The sequence below is a fragment of the Pleurodeles waltl genome, chromosome 3_2 (assembly GCF_031143425.1).
Source record: "Pleurodeles waltl isolate 20211129_DDA chromosome 3_2, aPleWal1.hap1.20221129, whole genome shotgun sequence".
NCBI classification, from domain to species: Eukaryota; Metazoa; Chordata; class Amphibia; order Caudata; family Salamandridae; genus Pleurodeles; species Pleurodeles waltl.
The window spans coordinates 1,509,578-1,525,627 of NC_090441.1; the positions used below are offsets into that span (position 1 = coordinate 1,509,578).

Below are 16,050 nucleotides of genomic sequence, written 5' to 3' on the forward strand. Positions count from 1 at the left end.
TCTCTGTTGTGCACATTATGGGTCCTACATTGTGTGTATACGAGTAGTGGCATGCCTCAAGGTGTCTTATGGTCATTAGGATGACAAAGGTACGAAGAGTACTGTGGAGGTAAAATAGATAATGTAGAAATAATCTCCAGTGATCTAGGTCCTTTTCCAGCTGACCATCCCTCCTGATCTTTTTCATAATGACAGCTTCACCCTCAACCGACTGTTATATCTCCTTGAAATAGAGTTCAGTATTTAGTCTCTCTGGACACATACATTAATCTTAATCTGGCATTTTGCTAGTACCAAGGCGATTAGTAAAGCTTTCATCTATCTTGCTTTGTATTGTGGATGGGAATATGTCCAAAAGGGTATATGTACATGCACACTAATGGGTGGGTAAAACGTAAATCATCTTGGACATGTTAAGCACCATTGCTTGAAATGGAAATGCAAAAGTACAGGTTCTCATTCTCCCTTTCGAAGTAAAGAAGTGGAGGTACTTGCTAGTACTCTTGAATAGAAGGTGTAGACACAATCGCATGGATGTGGTAGGGGTCGTGTCCCTCTATCCAAAGCATAGTCCACACGATCAGGGTGTTCAGGACAGCGCTAACCTATGGGGTTTGGTAAAACGCTACATGCTTTGTATACCAAGCTGGGGGTTCAAAGCGTTCAGAAGCAGTATGTTTTGTGATCTAATCAACTATGTTGAGGTTAGTAGGTTCATAAGAACTACCTGTCGCCGTAGTAACATCTGTTTTTTCAAATTTAGTTCAGATACTTTATTAGCCTAATTTCCAGTTTTGCTTTCAGATTTAGAAAGGATGGGTTTCTAGTGGTTGTTCGGTTGCTTTTTCCAAATGCCTCGTACTTCTTTCAGGGCAAAATATATATATATTTTTTTTATTTTATTTTTGCAGTTTTATATAACTTGTACTTGGCCCAAAGGCATTAGAACGCTTTGCATGACCACCGATTACACTGCGTAAGGACAGATCTTTTTAAAGAGCCTAGGAGATTAAGCCATTTGCCCAGAATCCCACAATCATTAAGTGTATGTTAGCACTCCGGACCTGCACAACTGTGTGTTACTGTTAAAATGTAACAGAAAATGTAACAGAAAAGAAATGCTCATCCCTCTCCAACGTATGAATCGCCATCATCTACAAGAACTCCATCAACATCACGACCACCACCGAAGACACCCCCCTCGCCGCCGAACACATACACTTACAGATCCACACCGACCCCAGAACCACCCTCAGAGGAACTCTCGTCTACAGGCCCCCGGGCCCACGCGCCCTATTCAGCGAATCCATCACTGACTTCATCAGCCTGCACGCCATAGCCTCACCAGACTACATCCTCCTCGTGGACCTGAACTTCCACCTGGAGAAAAACAACGACAACAACACCGCCACCCTGCTCGACAACCTCGCCAACCTCGGACTCAAGCAACTGGTGAACACCTCCAGCCACACCGCTGGCCACACGCTTGACCATCTTTTCCGCCAGCAACCACATATCCTTCAGCCACTCCTCTGAACTACACTGGACCGACCACAGATGCGTCCACTTCACCTTCAAACGGGAGACCCACCACCATCGCACACAACAAATCCCCCGCAGACCCTGGAGCAAAATCTCCACAGAGCAGCTCCTCTCAACTCTGAACCAAAACCCACCAGCCATCACCACCATCGCCAACAACGCAGCCCTCAGCCTCACACAATGGATCACCAACTGTGCCGAAAACCTCGCCCCACTTAAAAGCCACCCAAGAGGGACCAACATCAGGAAACCCCCGTGGTTCACATACGCCCTCAAAGAATCCAAGAAATCCTGCCATACCCTCGAAAAAACCTGGCGCGGAGAACACACCGCAGAAAACATGTCAGCCCTCAAGATCGCCACCCGTGAACACCACCAGCTGATCCGCTCCACCAAAAGGGCATTATTCAAAGAGAGACTTGACAACACCCCCCACAACAGCAAAGAACTCTTCAACATCGTCAAAGAGCTCTCCAACCCCAACCCCAGCGCCAGCTCCAACACCATCACGCCCTCACAAGAACTCTGCAACTCCCTCGCTACTTTCTTCCATCGAAAGATCGCTGACCTACACGACCGCTTCGGACCCCAGACCCCGCCGTCCATCACTGAACCAACAGCCCCCGCCACTACCCTCAACGCCTGGACCCCCATCAGCTCCGAAGAGACCAGAATCACCATGAACACCATCCACTCTGGCTCCCCCTCTGACCCGTGCCCCCATCAACATCTTCAACAAAGCCGACTCCATCATCGCCCCCTATCTCCAGAGCATCATCAACAGCTCGTTCGCATCTGCCACCTTCCCCGAGAGCTGGAAACACACGGAAGTCAGCGCTCTCCTGAAAAAACCCACGGCTGACCCCAACGACCTGAAGAACTTCCGCCCGATCTCTCTTCTCCCCAAGGTCATTGAGAAGTTCGTCAACAAGCAACTGACCAACTTTCTTAAAGCTAACAACCTGCTCGACCCTTCCCAATCAGGTTTTTGTGCCAACCACAGCACGGAAACCACCCTCATCGCAGTCACTGACGACATCAGAACTCTGATGGACAACGGAGAAACAACCGCCCTCATCCTCCTGGATCCATATCTACATGAGCCCCCTCGCCGACATCGCTCGCAAACACAACATCAACATCATCTCCTACGCCGACGACACCCAGCTGATACTCTCCCTCACCAAAGACCCAACCACTGCCAAAACTAACCTACAGGAAGGAATGAAAGACGTCGCGGAATGGATGAAGCTCAGCTGCCTGAAGCTGAACTCAGACAAGATGGAGGTCCTCATCCTCGGACATTCCCCGTCCGCCTGGGACGACTCCTGGTGGTCCACGGCTCTGGGCACCGCCCCAACCCCAACAGACCAAGCATGCAACCTCAGATTCATCCTGGACCCCCTCCTCACTATGACCAAGCAAGTCAACGCCGTCTCGTCTTCTTGCTTCCACACCCTTCCCATGCTCTGAAAAATCTTCCGATGGATCCCCGCCGAAACCAGAAAAACAGTTACCCATGCCCTCGTCACAAGCCGCCTGGACTACGGAAACACCCTATACGCAGGAACCACCGCAAAGCTACAGAAACGTCTTCAACGCATACAGAACACCTCTGCATGCCTCATCCTCGACATACCGCGCCACAGCCACATATCCGCCCACCTGAAACACCTGCACTGGCTCCCTGTCAACAAAAGGATCACCTTCAGGCTCCTCACCCACGCACACAAAGCCCTCCACAACATGGGCCCCGAATACCTCAACGGACGCCTCTCGTTCTACACGCCCACCCGTCAGCTTCGCTCAGCCAGCCTCGCCCTCGCCACCGTCCCACGTATCCGCAGACCCACCGCTGGAGGTAAATCCTTCTCCTACCTGGCAGCCAAAACATGGAACTCCCTCCCCAACCACCTAAGAACTACCCAGGACCATCTCGCCTTCAGGAAGCGCCTCAAGACATGGCTTTTTGAGAAGCAGTAACCCTACCCCCCCCCCCCTAGCGCCTTCTTGAGACCCTTGCGGGTGAGTAGCGCGCTCTATAAATGCATTGATTGATTGATTGATTTTCTGGTACTCTGAGGGCTTTAGTCTTTATAGATTCCTTAACCACCAATGAAACAATCTAATCTGTTTTGTACATTTGGGTATACATTCATGAAGTCCTGAAGGGATTTTTGTTACTGTTAAAGAAAGTACAACATGCATATGATTTATGACAAAACAAATAAATTTTACATTGATGTCTAATTGTTTATATTGTTTGAAAGCTTAACATTTAAATCAGTCTGCAGCCAATGCACAAACAACTGTCTGGGGCTCCCTTGGCATTCACTGAATAGAAGGGTTCGATATAGAGATATGCTTATGAGTTCAGTTGAGAATGCCCAGCATATTTTAAATGCTTGGAGATGGAAGATTACTCATAGTGATTAAGCAGGTAGGAAATTGTTTGCTCTTGCTGGAAACATGTCAACCTCTCTGGCCCCAAGTGCACCATTACATCTTCTCCTTTCGCTCACCCTCATTATATGACCTCTGAATTACAATGGAACTGAACACAACAACAGAAGATCTCTGCTCTACAAGAAGATCAATTCCACATCTTGTGATTAAAGAAAACAATGTATTAGATTCTAATGACCTGAAGGGCAACTCCCACTAGATTGCAGTGAACTTAATTTCACTGTATTTGTTTAATGTGGTTTACCACCATTTTCCATCTAGACCCTCCAGGACTGTCTTCGACATCGGCCCATGCCAAATTGTGAGACAAGAATACTAAAAGCTTGCTTTGTTTAGCTTCTGGAGGGTCCACTTGCCAGACTGCTGTGGTGGTTTGGCAAGTGCACACAACATCTGTTGCCACTTTTTCTCTTCTGCCCACCTGCACATTTCTGCAAGCCAAGTGAAGTTCATAGAGGAGCCTGAAACACCAAGATGTGTTCCAGTTTTAGTGATATCCTCAAGGCTGATGAGGATCAGCATGCATACATTTTAGTAGGTGCTACTGAGCAGTGCCACGTTACAGTGGTCTCATGTACACAGGTCCTTCCCTCACATCAGCTATGATGCTCTGAAATAGACTTGAGAGCAATGTGTTACCAAGAATTTAAACATGCACCGGCAAAACCAATTTCTCTCGACTTTTTGACCTGTACATGTCATTATACTGCTGTTGATCATAGTCTTCCATCTGTGGCTCATGCATGAGGATGTATGCTTACAGATGTCAACACTCCTGCAAGCTTTTAACCTTGCTGGAGGTGTATCTCAACTATTTTTGAAAATCTCAAATAAAATTGAAGTGTCTTCCCATAGCAGATTAAATCCAGTTAGATCCAGACCATATTGTTCAGTTAAAATCATTCTTTATTAGAATCATTATACAGCCAGCCAACATGTGTTTCGAGGTATGATCTTCTACGGAGCTGACAATCTCTCTCCAGTCTTCCACAGGAAATGTCAAAAATCCAGGCTAGTGGTTCATTATATGAAAGTTTCTGAAGGACTTTGAGAGCTATCTGTGCACACTGCATTCAGGACACCATTATTATAATCCCCTGAAAGCTACTGGGCACACAAAGATCGCCTTGGCAGGTTCCTTAATCCGAAGAAACAGAGCAATGCTTGCTTGTACCCCCTGCCCGAATATGCACACTGTTCAAAGCAGGAGAACTTTTCTTCACCCCTCATACAAATTGACACAGCAGCTGCTGTTTTTCTAAATTTACTGTTCCAAGATGGCAGGCATCACTTAAAGCGGTAAATTTAAAAAAACTGGATTTTTACATATACAAAAGTATTTTTTAAACGGAGCAGTCCAGTAGCAAATGATAGTTGCCAGGTCCCTGTTAAAAAAAAATAATAATAAATACGTGGGGATGGCGGAGCAATGAAGGAGCAGGTGAGCAAAGTGGGTGGGAGAGAAGTCAATTCGGAGAGCAACAGTGGGAAGAAGTCGGGGAAGATATGGGGACCGGTGAGGGAAGGAAATAAATTAAAATAAAATTAAGCCCGTGTAGGGAGGTAGGGTAAACAGTAGGCGAACTTGAAGGTTGGAGGATGAAGGAGCACTAAGAAGCGTGTGGGAGACAGGTAATTGAGAGAGCGGGAGAACAACACATGAGGGAAAGAACAAGAAAACACACTTTTTGAGTGCTTAAACAAAAAGAAAAAAATAGTTCTGTGAATGTGAGCCTTGGAAGTACACAAGTCTTCAGATCAAAAGGATGATAAAGAAGCTATGGCTCAGGGATAGACAAATACAAGAAGTGTAAGGAGAGCTATGTAATAAGAAAAACACAAGCAAACGAGGGGAACAAGAAAACCAACCATTGGTTAGCGCTGGGCGGATGGTAAGCCCAGAGTAAGTTTTTCCCATGTCCCCAAGAGATCTTTCGATAACACACAGCTTAAAACTACCTTGAGAGATATGAACAGTAAACTTATACATACATGTATGAATGAGAAAGATACAGAACTGCTCTATTTATATGCAAATATTAAACAGAGCTCTGCAGTGTATTGTTTTGAGCTCTTGTCATTTCTGCAGACTGTATGTAATTCAGTGTGTTCAAGAGAAGATTTTTCCCCAAGGATAACAGTTTCCCAGTTTGCAATTTATTCAAAAATTATTTCTTTACTATACTATACCACAGGCTTAGAAATTATGCCATTTAACTTCTTACATTTTTCTGATACCAATTTTAAGGCCCCCTACCTCTTCTCATTTGTTTCTCCTGCTGTTGCTAACTGCAACAAATGAAATAGCACCATAGTAACTTTACTTGATGTTCAGGCACCATCGTCCCGCAAATCGAACAACATTAGGCCTTTTTCGAAAACCTTATTATTACTTTGGTGCACTAAGACCATGCATGTATCACGTATCACGTATATCTAATGCTTCTCACTGGCACCGGAACTAGGGGCACAGCAGGTGCTGCGGCACCCCATGGGGGAAATTTAAAAAAAATGGAAGAATAAGGCCTTTTGAACATTTTTTTTTTTCCACAACGTTGGCTGTCTTTCCATCTTAGCTATTTATACCAATATAGAAAACATTGGCTAGCAAGCATTTGCAATGCAGTAGGTCTCGCATTTGTGAGAGTTACAGCTATTGGCGTTGCAAATGTCAAGGTCTTTTCCCCATGTGTTTTAGTTTGGAGTGTAGTGGATGTATGAACAGAGATGTTGCTGCAGCACTGTTTACTGGGCTAAGAATGAAGAATTACTACTGGGAACAGAGACCGCTGCAGCACTGCCTATAGGGCTTAGAATGGATGAGTTACACAGAGAAGCAGGTGCAGTACTGTCTAGGGACTAAGTATGAGGAATTACCAGTAGGACCAGAGAAGCAGCTGCAGCATTATCTGCGGAACTAAGAATGAGGAATTGCTACTGGGACCAGAGAAGCAGCTAGCAGCACTGTCTAGAGGTTTCAGAACGACGAATTACCACTGGGACCAGAGAAGCAGCTAGCAGCATTGTCTAGAGGACCGAGAATGAGGAATTACCACTGGGACCAGAGAAGCAGCTACAGCACTGTCTAAAGGACTAAGAATGAGAAATTACCACTGGGACCAGAGAAGCAGCTGCAACATTGTCTACAGGACTAAGAATGAGGATTTACCACTGGGACCAGAGAAGGAGCTAGCAGCATTGTCTAGAGGACTTAGAATCAGTAATTAAGGACTGGTCCAGAGAAGCAGGAAGCAGCACTGCCTATAGGATTAAGAATGATGATTTATCACTCAGATTAGAAAAGCAGCTGCAGCAGCACTAGCACTGTCTAGAGGATTTAGAATGAGGAATTACTGACTGGACCAGAGAAGCAGCTTGCAGCATTGTCTAGGGGACTAAGAATGAGATGAGGATTTAGCACTCGGACTATAGAAGCAGTTGCAGCATTGTCTAGAGGACTTAGAGCAAGAAATTACCGACGGGACCTGAGAAGCAGCTAGCAGCACTACCTAAAGGAGTAAGAATGAGGAATTACCACTGGGACTAGAGAAGCAGCTGCAGCACAGTCTATAGGATTTAGCATGAGTAATTACCACTGGGACCAGAGAAGCAGCTACAACCTTGTCTACAGGACTAAGAATGAGGAATTACCGCTGGGACCAGAGAAACAGCTACCAGCACTGTCTAAAGTACTTAGAATGAGGAATTACCACTTGGACCGAAGAAGCACCTAGCAGCACTGCCTAGAGGACGTAGAATGGGGAATTTCCGATGGGACCAGAGAAGCAGCTTGCAGCATTTTCTAGAGGACTTAGAGTGAGGAATTACCGACAGGGCCAGAGAAGCAGCTAGCAACACTTCCTGGATGACTAAGAATGAGAAATTACCACTGAGACCAGAGAAGCATCTAGCAGCACTGTCTAGAGGAGATGGAATGAGGAATTACCACTGGGACCAGAGAGGCAGCTAGCAGCACTGCGAGGAGGACTTAGAATGAGGCATTTCCGACGGGACTAGAGAAGCAGCCTGCAGCATTGTCTAGAGGACTTAGAAAGAGGAATTACCAGCGGGACCAGAGAAGCAGATAGCAATGCTTCCTAGAGGACTAAGAATGAGGAATTACCACTGGGACCAGAGAGGCAGCTAGCAGCACTGCGAAGAGGACTCAGGATGAGAAATTACTACTGGGACCAGAGACGCAGCTGCAGCATTGTCTACAGGACTAAGAATGAGAAATTACCACTGGGATCAGTGAAGCAGCTAGCAGCATTGTCTAGAGGGCTTAGAATCATTAATCAACAATGGTTCCAGAGAAACGGCAAGTAGCACTGCCTATAGGATTAAGAATGAGGATTTATCACTCGGACTAGAGAAGCAACTGCACCACTGTCTAGTGGACTTGGAATGAGGATTTACCACTGGGACCAGAGAAATAGCTGCAGCACTACCTATAGGATTAAGAATGAGGATTTACCACTGGGACCAGAGAAGCAGCTGAAACCTTTGGTGCCTTTCTAGACATGGTGTTTTCAGTGGTGTGGTATAGACACATTGCTATGGACAACCAAAAGAATACTAAGGCCCTCAGTATGACATTGGTGGCAAATGCCGCTTACCGCAACGGCAGCCAACATACCGTCTCCGTGGCTACCGACCGTCCATGGAGTTATGACCGTAGCCGGAATTCTGCAGAAGGGTGGCAGAATTCCGGCTACGGTCATGGCAGCGGACGGCAGTAAGGTGGCGCTGCTGCCAGCAGCAGCGCCACGCCACGCCACGCCAGCAAAACGCTGCCTACTGTATCATGCTCCGCGTCCCGTCTCCTGCCGGAGGACCCCCTGCAAGCAGGTAAGTCTGGTTCTCCAACAGGAGAGGGGGGCGGGGGGTGTTGTGTGTGGGGGAGTGTGACTGTGTTTAAATGCATACATGTATGTTTAATGTGTGTGTGCATGAGTGGGTGTGTGTGTACGTGCATGTTGTGTTGTGTGAGTGCCTGGACGTATGTTTGTGAGTGTGTATGAATGTATGCATGCGTAGGTGATTGTGTGTATGCGTGTGTATGGGTGTGTGTGTATGTGTGTATATATGGGGGTTTGGGAGTGGGAGGGGGAAGGACTCTAAGGAGGGAGAGGGGGGCGGGGGAAACCCCTATTAGTGCCAGGGAAGGAATTCCCTGGCACTGATAGTGCCTACAGCACCACCGAAACCATGGCGGTGGGCGGGGTCAAATTTACCAGGGCAGCCTATTGACAGCCGCCGCGCTGGAGATACTAGTCTCCAGCCCGGCGGTCGTTACTGCCGTGGCGGTCTTTGTGTTAACTTGGCGGTTTAGCTTTGGCTAAACTGCCAATATCATAATAGTGGAGGTATGTACCGGTACTACCTCTACTATTACACCGACTGCCGGGGTCATAATGACCCCCTAAGGCTACAAAGCCCAGATGGGAGGAGGGGCCATCACACACTTTAACAGGAGGAAGCATAAACATAGTGTGATGGCCATCTAAAATGTCCTCTTAATGAAATTGCCTGGGAGGGAACTATGCACAAAAAGGAGGGACATTTAGAAAAATGCACCAATAAAAAGGAAACATTTAAGACAAGCACATCAAGGAATGAATGGCAATTGTGGACGTGGTTAAAGCCCATAGACTGAATACAGCATGTCTTGCAGACAGGAGCATGCGCGCTGCCTCTGCTCGACCTAAAAATTTAAATCATCTCTTCACACTGTTTATTTGGCCAGGGTTGATAGAACTGAGCTGTCAGAATGAACGGCTAAAGTTACAATTAAGTAGTAAATGTGCACCCTCAAATGGACTTACACAAACAATTGCAGATTTACCACTTCTTTTGAATTCACAACCATGTCTGGTAGTATTCCTGAAAAGTGGTGTCAGGTGCAGATTTCCAGACATACTACAGGGAACGCCATGATATTTTTCCCAGGTTCTCATTTCTGCAGTGAGTAACTATTCATAGCAAACATGATGCATTGGGGACATGGAGCCCTATGCAAAAAAAAAACATTTATTCCTGTTTTTTATTCTGCACGGAATACATTTTTTGTTGTGGAAATGCTTTTACCTTATACCACTGTCACCTTTGCATCCTGCATTTGGAGTTACTTTATCCTTTGGCTATAGTAAATCTTTAACCAGACCATTTGCAGGGTGGGAAAGGGTTGGATTTCACTTTGTGAAAGTCCACAAATGTACAAGTTTGTGGCCGTTCACAATCTTACAACATTAACCGTGCCTTGTTCTGCTCACTGGGCAGTAGCTCTCAGCAATCACTGTGGAGTAATCTGCAGTATTAAAACAGTTCACAAATGCCAGGATTCCTTTTGTGAATTCCAGATAGGCGCAAGTGAAGGCATTTTCATCCATCAGTGCCTTTGTGAGTCGCACCCGTTGTTTTTACCCACTCAACACACATTGGGAACTTTAAAAAGTAAACAAGCCAGTACCACATCTTTAAAAATAATGTTGAGAAACCTTTTGTAAAAGCATGCTATTTAGCAAGAAACTTGCTCACACAACAGGGGCCACAAGTTAGTAAAACTCAAGAACAGGTACCCTGCACAAAATTGCTAAACAATATATTCAACACAGATCTTTGAAACTTGATGCGTTTGGCCATTGAGGGAGGTAAACCATCAGTGACTAGGAGATGAAACTGCAAGGACTTTGTTCAGGTAAGGTGCCAAGCTCTGAGGTAGGGCTTGGGAGCCAGAGATGGCACCAAAACTCAACTAGCTTGGCATCAGTCTGCCTCCTTGCCATCAGGGTGAGAGCAGATTACATCCTCAAGCCCTGCTGCAAGTAATTATGAGACATTTGAGCAAGTCTTGAATTATTAAAAATGGGTCTTTGAATAACTGTACTAGTTATCAAAATAAGAGCGCCGGATAAGGTTTTATTATCAGGCGCAGAGGTATGGGTGAGCATAAGTATAATCAGAAGTTAAAAAGAGCTAAGCGAATATGTGTATTATTAACAAACACTTTACTCACCTTCTGTAAACTGTTTCTGGTGGATACTCAAACTACACTGCAGATTTCTCGCCTTTGAAACATTCCCAGGCGCCAGAATGAATCCGGAAGTTTTCTCAGCAGTGCTCCAGCTCGCCGCTAGGTGTCATCATGCTGCTCCTCGTTGACTGCATTCCGCAGCAGAAGTAAGAGTTCGGAGCTGCATACAAGTGACTCCCTTGTGTGCCAATTTCCTGCTTGACTAGTTCCATGCCCTCAGACACAGAGCACAAAGTAGTTGTTAGTATCAGTGAGCAGGTTTCTAAATTTGGCTTTTTTAGATGGTAAAAAGAGACCACGCCACAGAATGGGAAAGTGGTACACAGTGAGGAATCTGTGGTTAGACAAAGTAGCCACCTGAAAGAGGGTTACTAAAGGTAAGTAACTTGTTCTTCTGATGGATACTTTTAACCACAGATTTCACACCTTAAAACAGATACCAAATACCAGGACAATAGCTCCTCAGATTGGGAGTCTGTGGAGTGGGCTCAGATCAAAACCCCCCGAAGGACCGCACAGGTGCAGTTTCCTACCAGTCAGACCTGGCAGTCAAGGCAGTAGTGTTTAGTAAACGTGTCCAATGATGCCCACATCTGGGTCTGATAAAGATCAAGAAAAGGCAAGGCACTCTGCGTGCCAGCATGGAGGTAAGCAACCTGAGCCCTGGTGGAATGAGCCCTCAGTCCTACCAGAGGTTGCTTCTTGCCCAGTGCATAGCAGATCTTAATGCAGAGGGCTACCCACCTTGACAAAGTACTTTTCTTCACCTCCGCATCTTTCTTTTCCCCAGAGAGCCACGCTAAATCCTGATCTTTCATCCAGTGGTCTTTGGTCTTATCAATGTAAAAGCTGTAAGACTCTTCTGCGGTTTAGTTGATGGAGTCTTTTCTCCTCTTTTGAGAGATGAAATGGAGCAAAAAATGTTGGGAGGGCAATGGATTGTCCAACATGAAAAGTTGTCATGAAGTCGGTACTGGTCCTCAACATCAGTCTGTCTAGGGAAAAAAAGTACCAAGAGGATCTAGAGCTCACTCAAGACAAGGTGACGTTTATTGTAACTAGGAAGACAGTTTTAAGAGTCAGAAGAAACAACAAACAGCTGAGCTTAGGCTCGAAAGAGGTGCACATGATGACTGTAAGAACCAAATTAAGGTTCCACTGTGGCAAAACAAGCAGTTTGGGAGGGAAAGTGTGTGTCAAGTATTCAATAAACTGCAGCACAATGATTTAAAATAGTAGAGTTGCACCGGCAAAAGCAAAAAGGCAGTTAGGGCCAACAAATAACCTTTAATAGTGCCCACTGCAAGACTTTGCTGGGCCAAAGATTAAAACGAACAATAAAAAATTATCTTGTAAGGGGTCTGTGTTGCAGGCTCCACACGAGGCCACAAATCTGTCCCAGTGTTTGGTTTAAATGGACTATGTAGAGAGACGCCTGCCAGCAATAATAGCATCCACAATCTCGTATGTTACATTGAACGCAATCAGCTGCCATCACTCGGTCACTATTCATGAGGGTGTAAATTGTGCAAGTTTGGGTGCAAAACCCTGCCCTGATGCTGTAGCAGAAGCTACTCCCAAAGCGGCAGCCTTATCGGACAGATGCTCATGTCTCAGATTTCAGGTACCACACTCTCCTGGCCCAATCTGGAGCCAGAAGTATGAATTCAGTCGAGTCGTTCCTGAGCTTCTTCGGAAAATCGGGGTAGGATAGGCATAAATGGAAAGTGCATAGGAGTCCTGTCCTCCACTCAAGCCAGAACGCATCTACCAGAGAGAGTTTTCTAAGAAACTCAAAAGCGCAGAAGTATTGACACTGTGCATTTGAGGTGACAAAAAGAACCAGCAATGGTTCTCCCCACAGTCAGAAGATGCTCTAACACCCTTTGGGTCCAGCCACCATTTGTGATCCTTGAGGAGCCGTTGGGTGAGTTTGTCTGCCCTAGCATTTAAGGATTCCGCCAGGCAGTTCATGATCAGGGAGATGTCCTAGCACTCCAACCAACTCCAGAGGCGTACTGCCTCTTGCCACTGGACCCAAAAGGTGCTGTGCTTTGCTTGTTGGAGTGCCACATTGAGGTGATATTGTCTGTGACAGCCTTCACCATCCTTCTCTCGATTGAAGTCAGGCATGCCTTCAATGCCAGGCAAATAGCCCGCAACTCCAACAGATTGATGAGGGGCTGGGTTTTTGCCAGAAACCTAGCCCTCTGATTTCCACATCTCCTAGGTGACCTCCCCAACAGAACAGTGACCCATCTGTCACCACTGTCTCTCCTGGGTGGAAAAGGGAGAGGGGTCTGCTGCTGTTCTGTGTAGTCACCTCCAAATCTTGGATGACATCAGAAAGGTTTTCCTTGGTTCTCGGGTTTCAGATGCTGTTGCAGAGCCTGTGTATGCCAACTGGCAAAGAGGAAAAGCCGGATGCTTGGGGCCAACAGGGCAAGAAGCCTCAGAACTGGTCTCGCCAAAATCCAGCAAGGAGGCTGAAGCATCAGGATTGTAGCCTAAGTGTCCTGAGCCCCATTGCAGTGGAGGAAAGGACCTGAATGGCACATGGAGCGCCTATAAAAGAGAGCCTTTGCAAAGGAGGCAGGTGTGGCTTTAGCTCGTTGATCGAGAATCCCAACAATACCAGGAAGTTTGTCGAGGTGATTTATGACTGACTGTAGTGAGCCCATCTTCAATAGTCTGTTGTCGACGTAGGGGGAAAATAGTATTCTCGGCCTCTAAAGATATGCAGCAATCACCACTGTCACTTTTGTGAACAACTGAGGGATGCTGGTAAGGCCATGGGGGAATACAGAAAACTAAAAATGCTCCACACCAAGCTTGAACCACAGGTAACATCTGTGGGGCTGCAGAACGTGTACATGAAAGCGTGTGTCCTGTAGGTGCAACGTTACCATCCATTTGCCATCCATTGAATCCAAGGCAGACGGAATTTGGGCCACTGTGAGCACTTTGAATTTATACTTCCTCAGGAAGGTGTTTAGAGGGTAAAGATCTGGAATAAGATGAAGATATCCAGCCTTCTTGGGTGCTAAAAAATAGCAGATTAACATCCTGTTCCTAATTCAGAGTCTGGAACCCTCTTGATGGCCCCTTTGGACAGTAGAGCTTGCTCTTCTTAAAATAGGGTGGATAGATGCTGCTCGGAAAGCCACTTTGTTGTAAGCAGAAGTTTTGAAAAGTATAATCAATGTTTTAAAGATAAAGCAAGAGAGTATATCCAATCCAAATTGAGTTTATTTCTTACATCACTCCAGCCACAGCTCAAGCCACACAGGTTACTGGATCCTGTTCTCCCTGTATCTTCCACATACATTCCTTATTCTACTCCTTACTTCATTACAGAACTGGAATTCAACAGTAATTCCATTACACTAATATCCACACATCTCCCTTCTATATACAACAGAGAAAACTATGAACAATAATATAACTTCACCAAATGATTCATTTATACTTTCAATTCATACAAAGAATGAATCATTTACACACTGCAATCCTCCAACCCTTTAGGTTCTTTTTGTGCCTCTATTCGATCCTCCTGGTATCCTTGGCATAGTTTGATCCAACCCTTCCCACTGTGATCAGTAGCATCTTTGATTTCGACAACTCTGCTCAAATTCCAGATGCGAAAGTCTTCAGTCTGTACAGTATTTTAAATACTTTGATAACTCACATCGGACTGCTAAATTTAGAAAATTGTTCATGACTCACAGGAGCCTTCATCTTCACAATATCTTGTAGTTCAATTGTAAGTCTCTTTACAGCTTTTCATCTGTCTAAGTGCACCTTCCACTTTTCTTTACATCTCCACTCACGATCCCCTTTGAACTCATCTACCTTCCTTCGTGCATGCTGGAAAAAACATGGTATTGACTTCCCTTCCACTAAATAATTGAAAAGCTACCCCTCCAGTGGTACTGAGTGGTGTAACTCTTTGGTCCTCCAGCCATTTAACTTCCACCTTCCAGTCTTTACCTGCATATCTCACCATCTGAATGAAATTCTTAAGCGTTTTATTCAATCTCTCCACTATACCATATAATTTTTTCCTGTATGTTACAGTGCTCTTCTTTTATACTTAAAACCCATTTCCATAAAAAATGTATACATTTCCTGTGAAAGAAATTGAACACCAGTGTGCGTAAGTAACAGCCCTGGAAAGCCTTCTCTGGCAACAATCTCAGTTAGGAATTCTATTATACTCTTAGTATTACTCTCAACTATTTTCAGGCCATCTACAAGACCTATCAACCAGCGATTAATCACCTTATGGGTCATACAGGGCCCGTGGCAATCTCATCCCAGACTTTCTCCACTAGATGCCTGACATTCATAGGCTGCTTTCTTGTTTTAGAACCATTATATTCTAGTAGGCTAGGTTTCCTCATCCAGGATTTTCCTAGAATTCCAACAATTCTCCATTAACAGTATCACTTTATGTAAAACATTATCTCTATTGATCTATACTTTCCATTCTTCCATCACAAATGCTCTATCTTCAATTACACATACCTTTTCTTCTTTGTTATCCTCTGTACCCTCTTTTTATCATTCTTGACAAACAATAAGCAACCGTATTACTTTTCACAGGTACATATAAAACTTGACAAGCATATTCTTGTAAGGCAGTTAACCATTTGGCAGTCCTGCTCTGATGTTATCAGTCCTTTTCTTATTAAACACCTCCTTCAGGTATTTATGATCAGCCTTTACAGTAAACTCTTTGCCCCACACAAAACATTTTAACTTTCTGATTGTCTAAAAGACTACCAACTCCTCTCTCTGAATAACTGAGTACCCTTTTTTCTACAAGTTTAGAAACATGTGATATGAATGTAACCTTCCTTTCTATATAGCCATTTCTTTGGATAAAGGTAGTGCCAACCCCTTTAATACTAGCATAAGTACAAATTATGTTTTCATACTCTGCACAATAACTCTTTAGACTTTGTACCCTTTCCATTTCCTCTTTCAGTTTCACAAATTCCCCATTG

At 45.1% G+C, this 16,050-nt stretch overlaps 1 protein-coding gene across 2 annotated transcripts in view; it reads left to right on the top strand.

The window, feature by feature from the left end:
• The window catches only part of USP32 (ubiquitin specific peptidase 32), a 941,828-nt gene that overhangs the window by 185,432 nt on the left and 740,346 nt on the right, over positions 1-16,050 (top strand). The window lies entirely within an intron of this gene.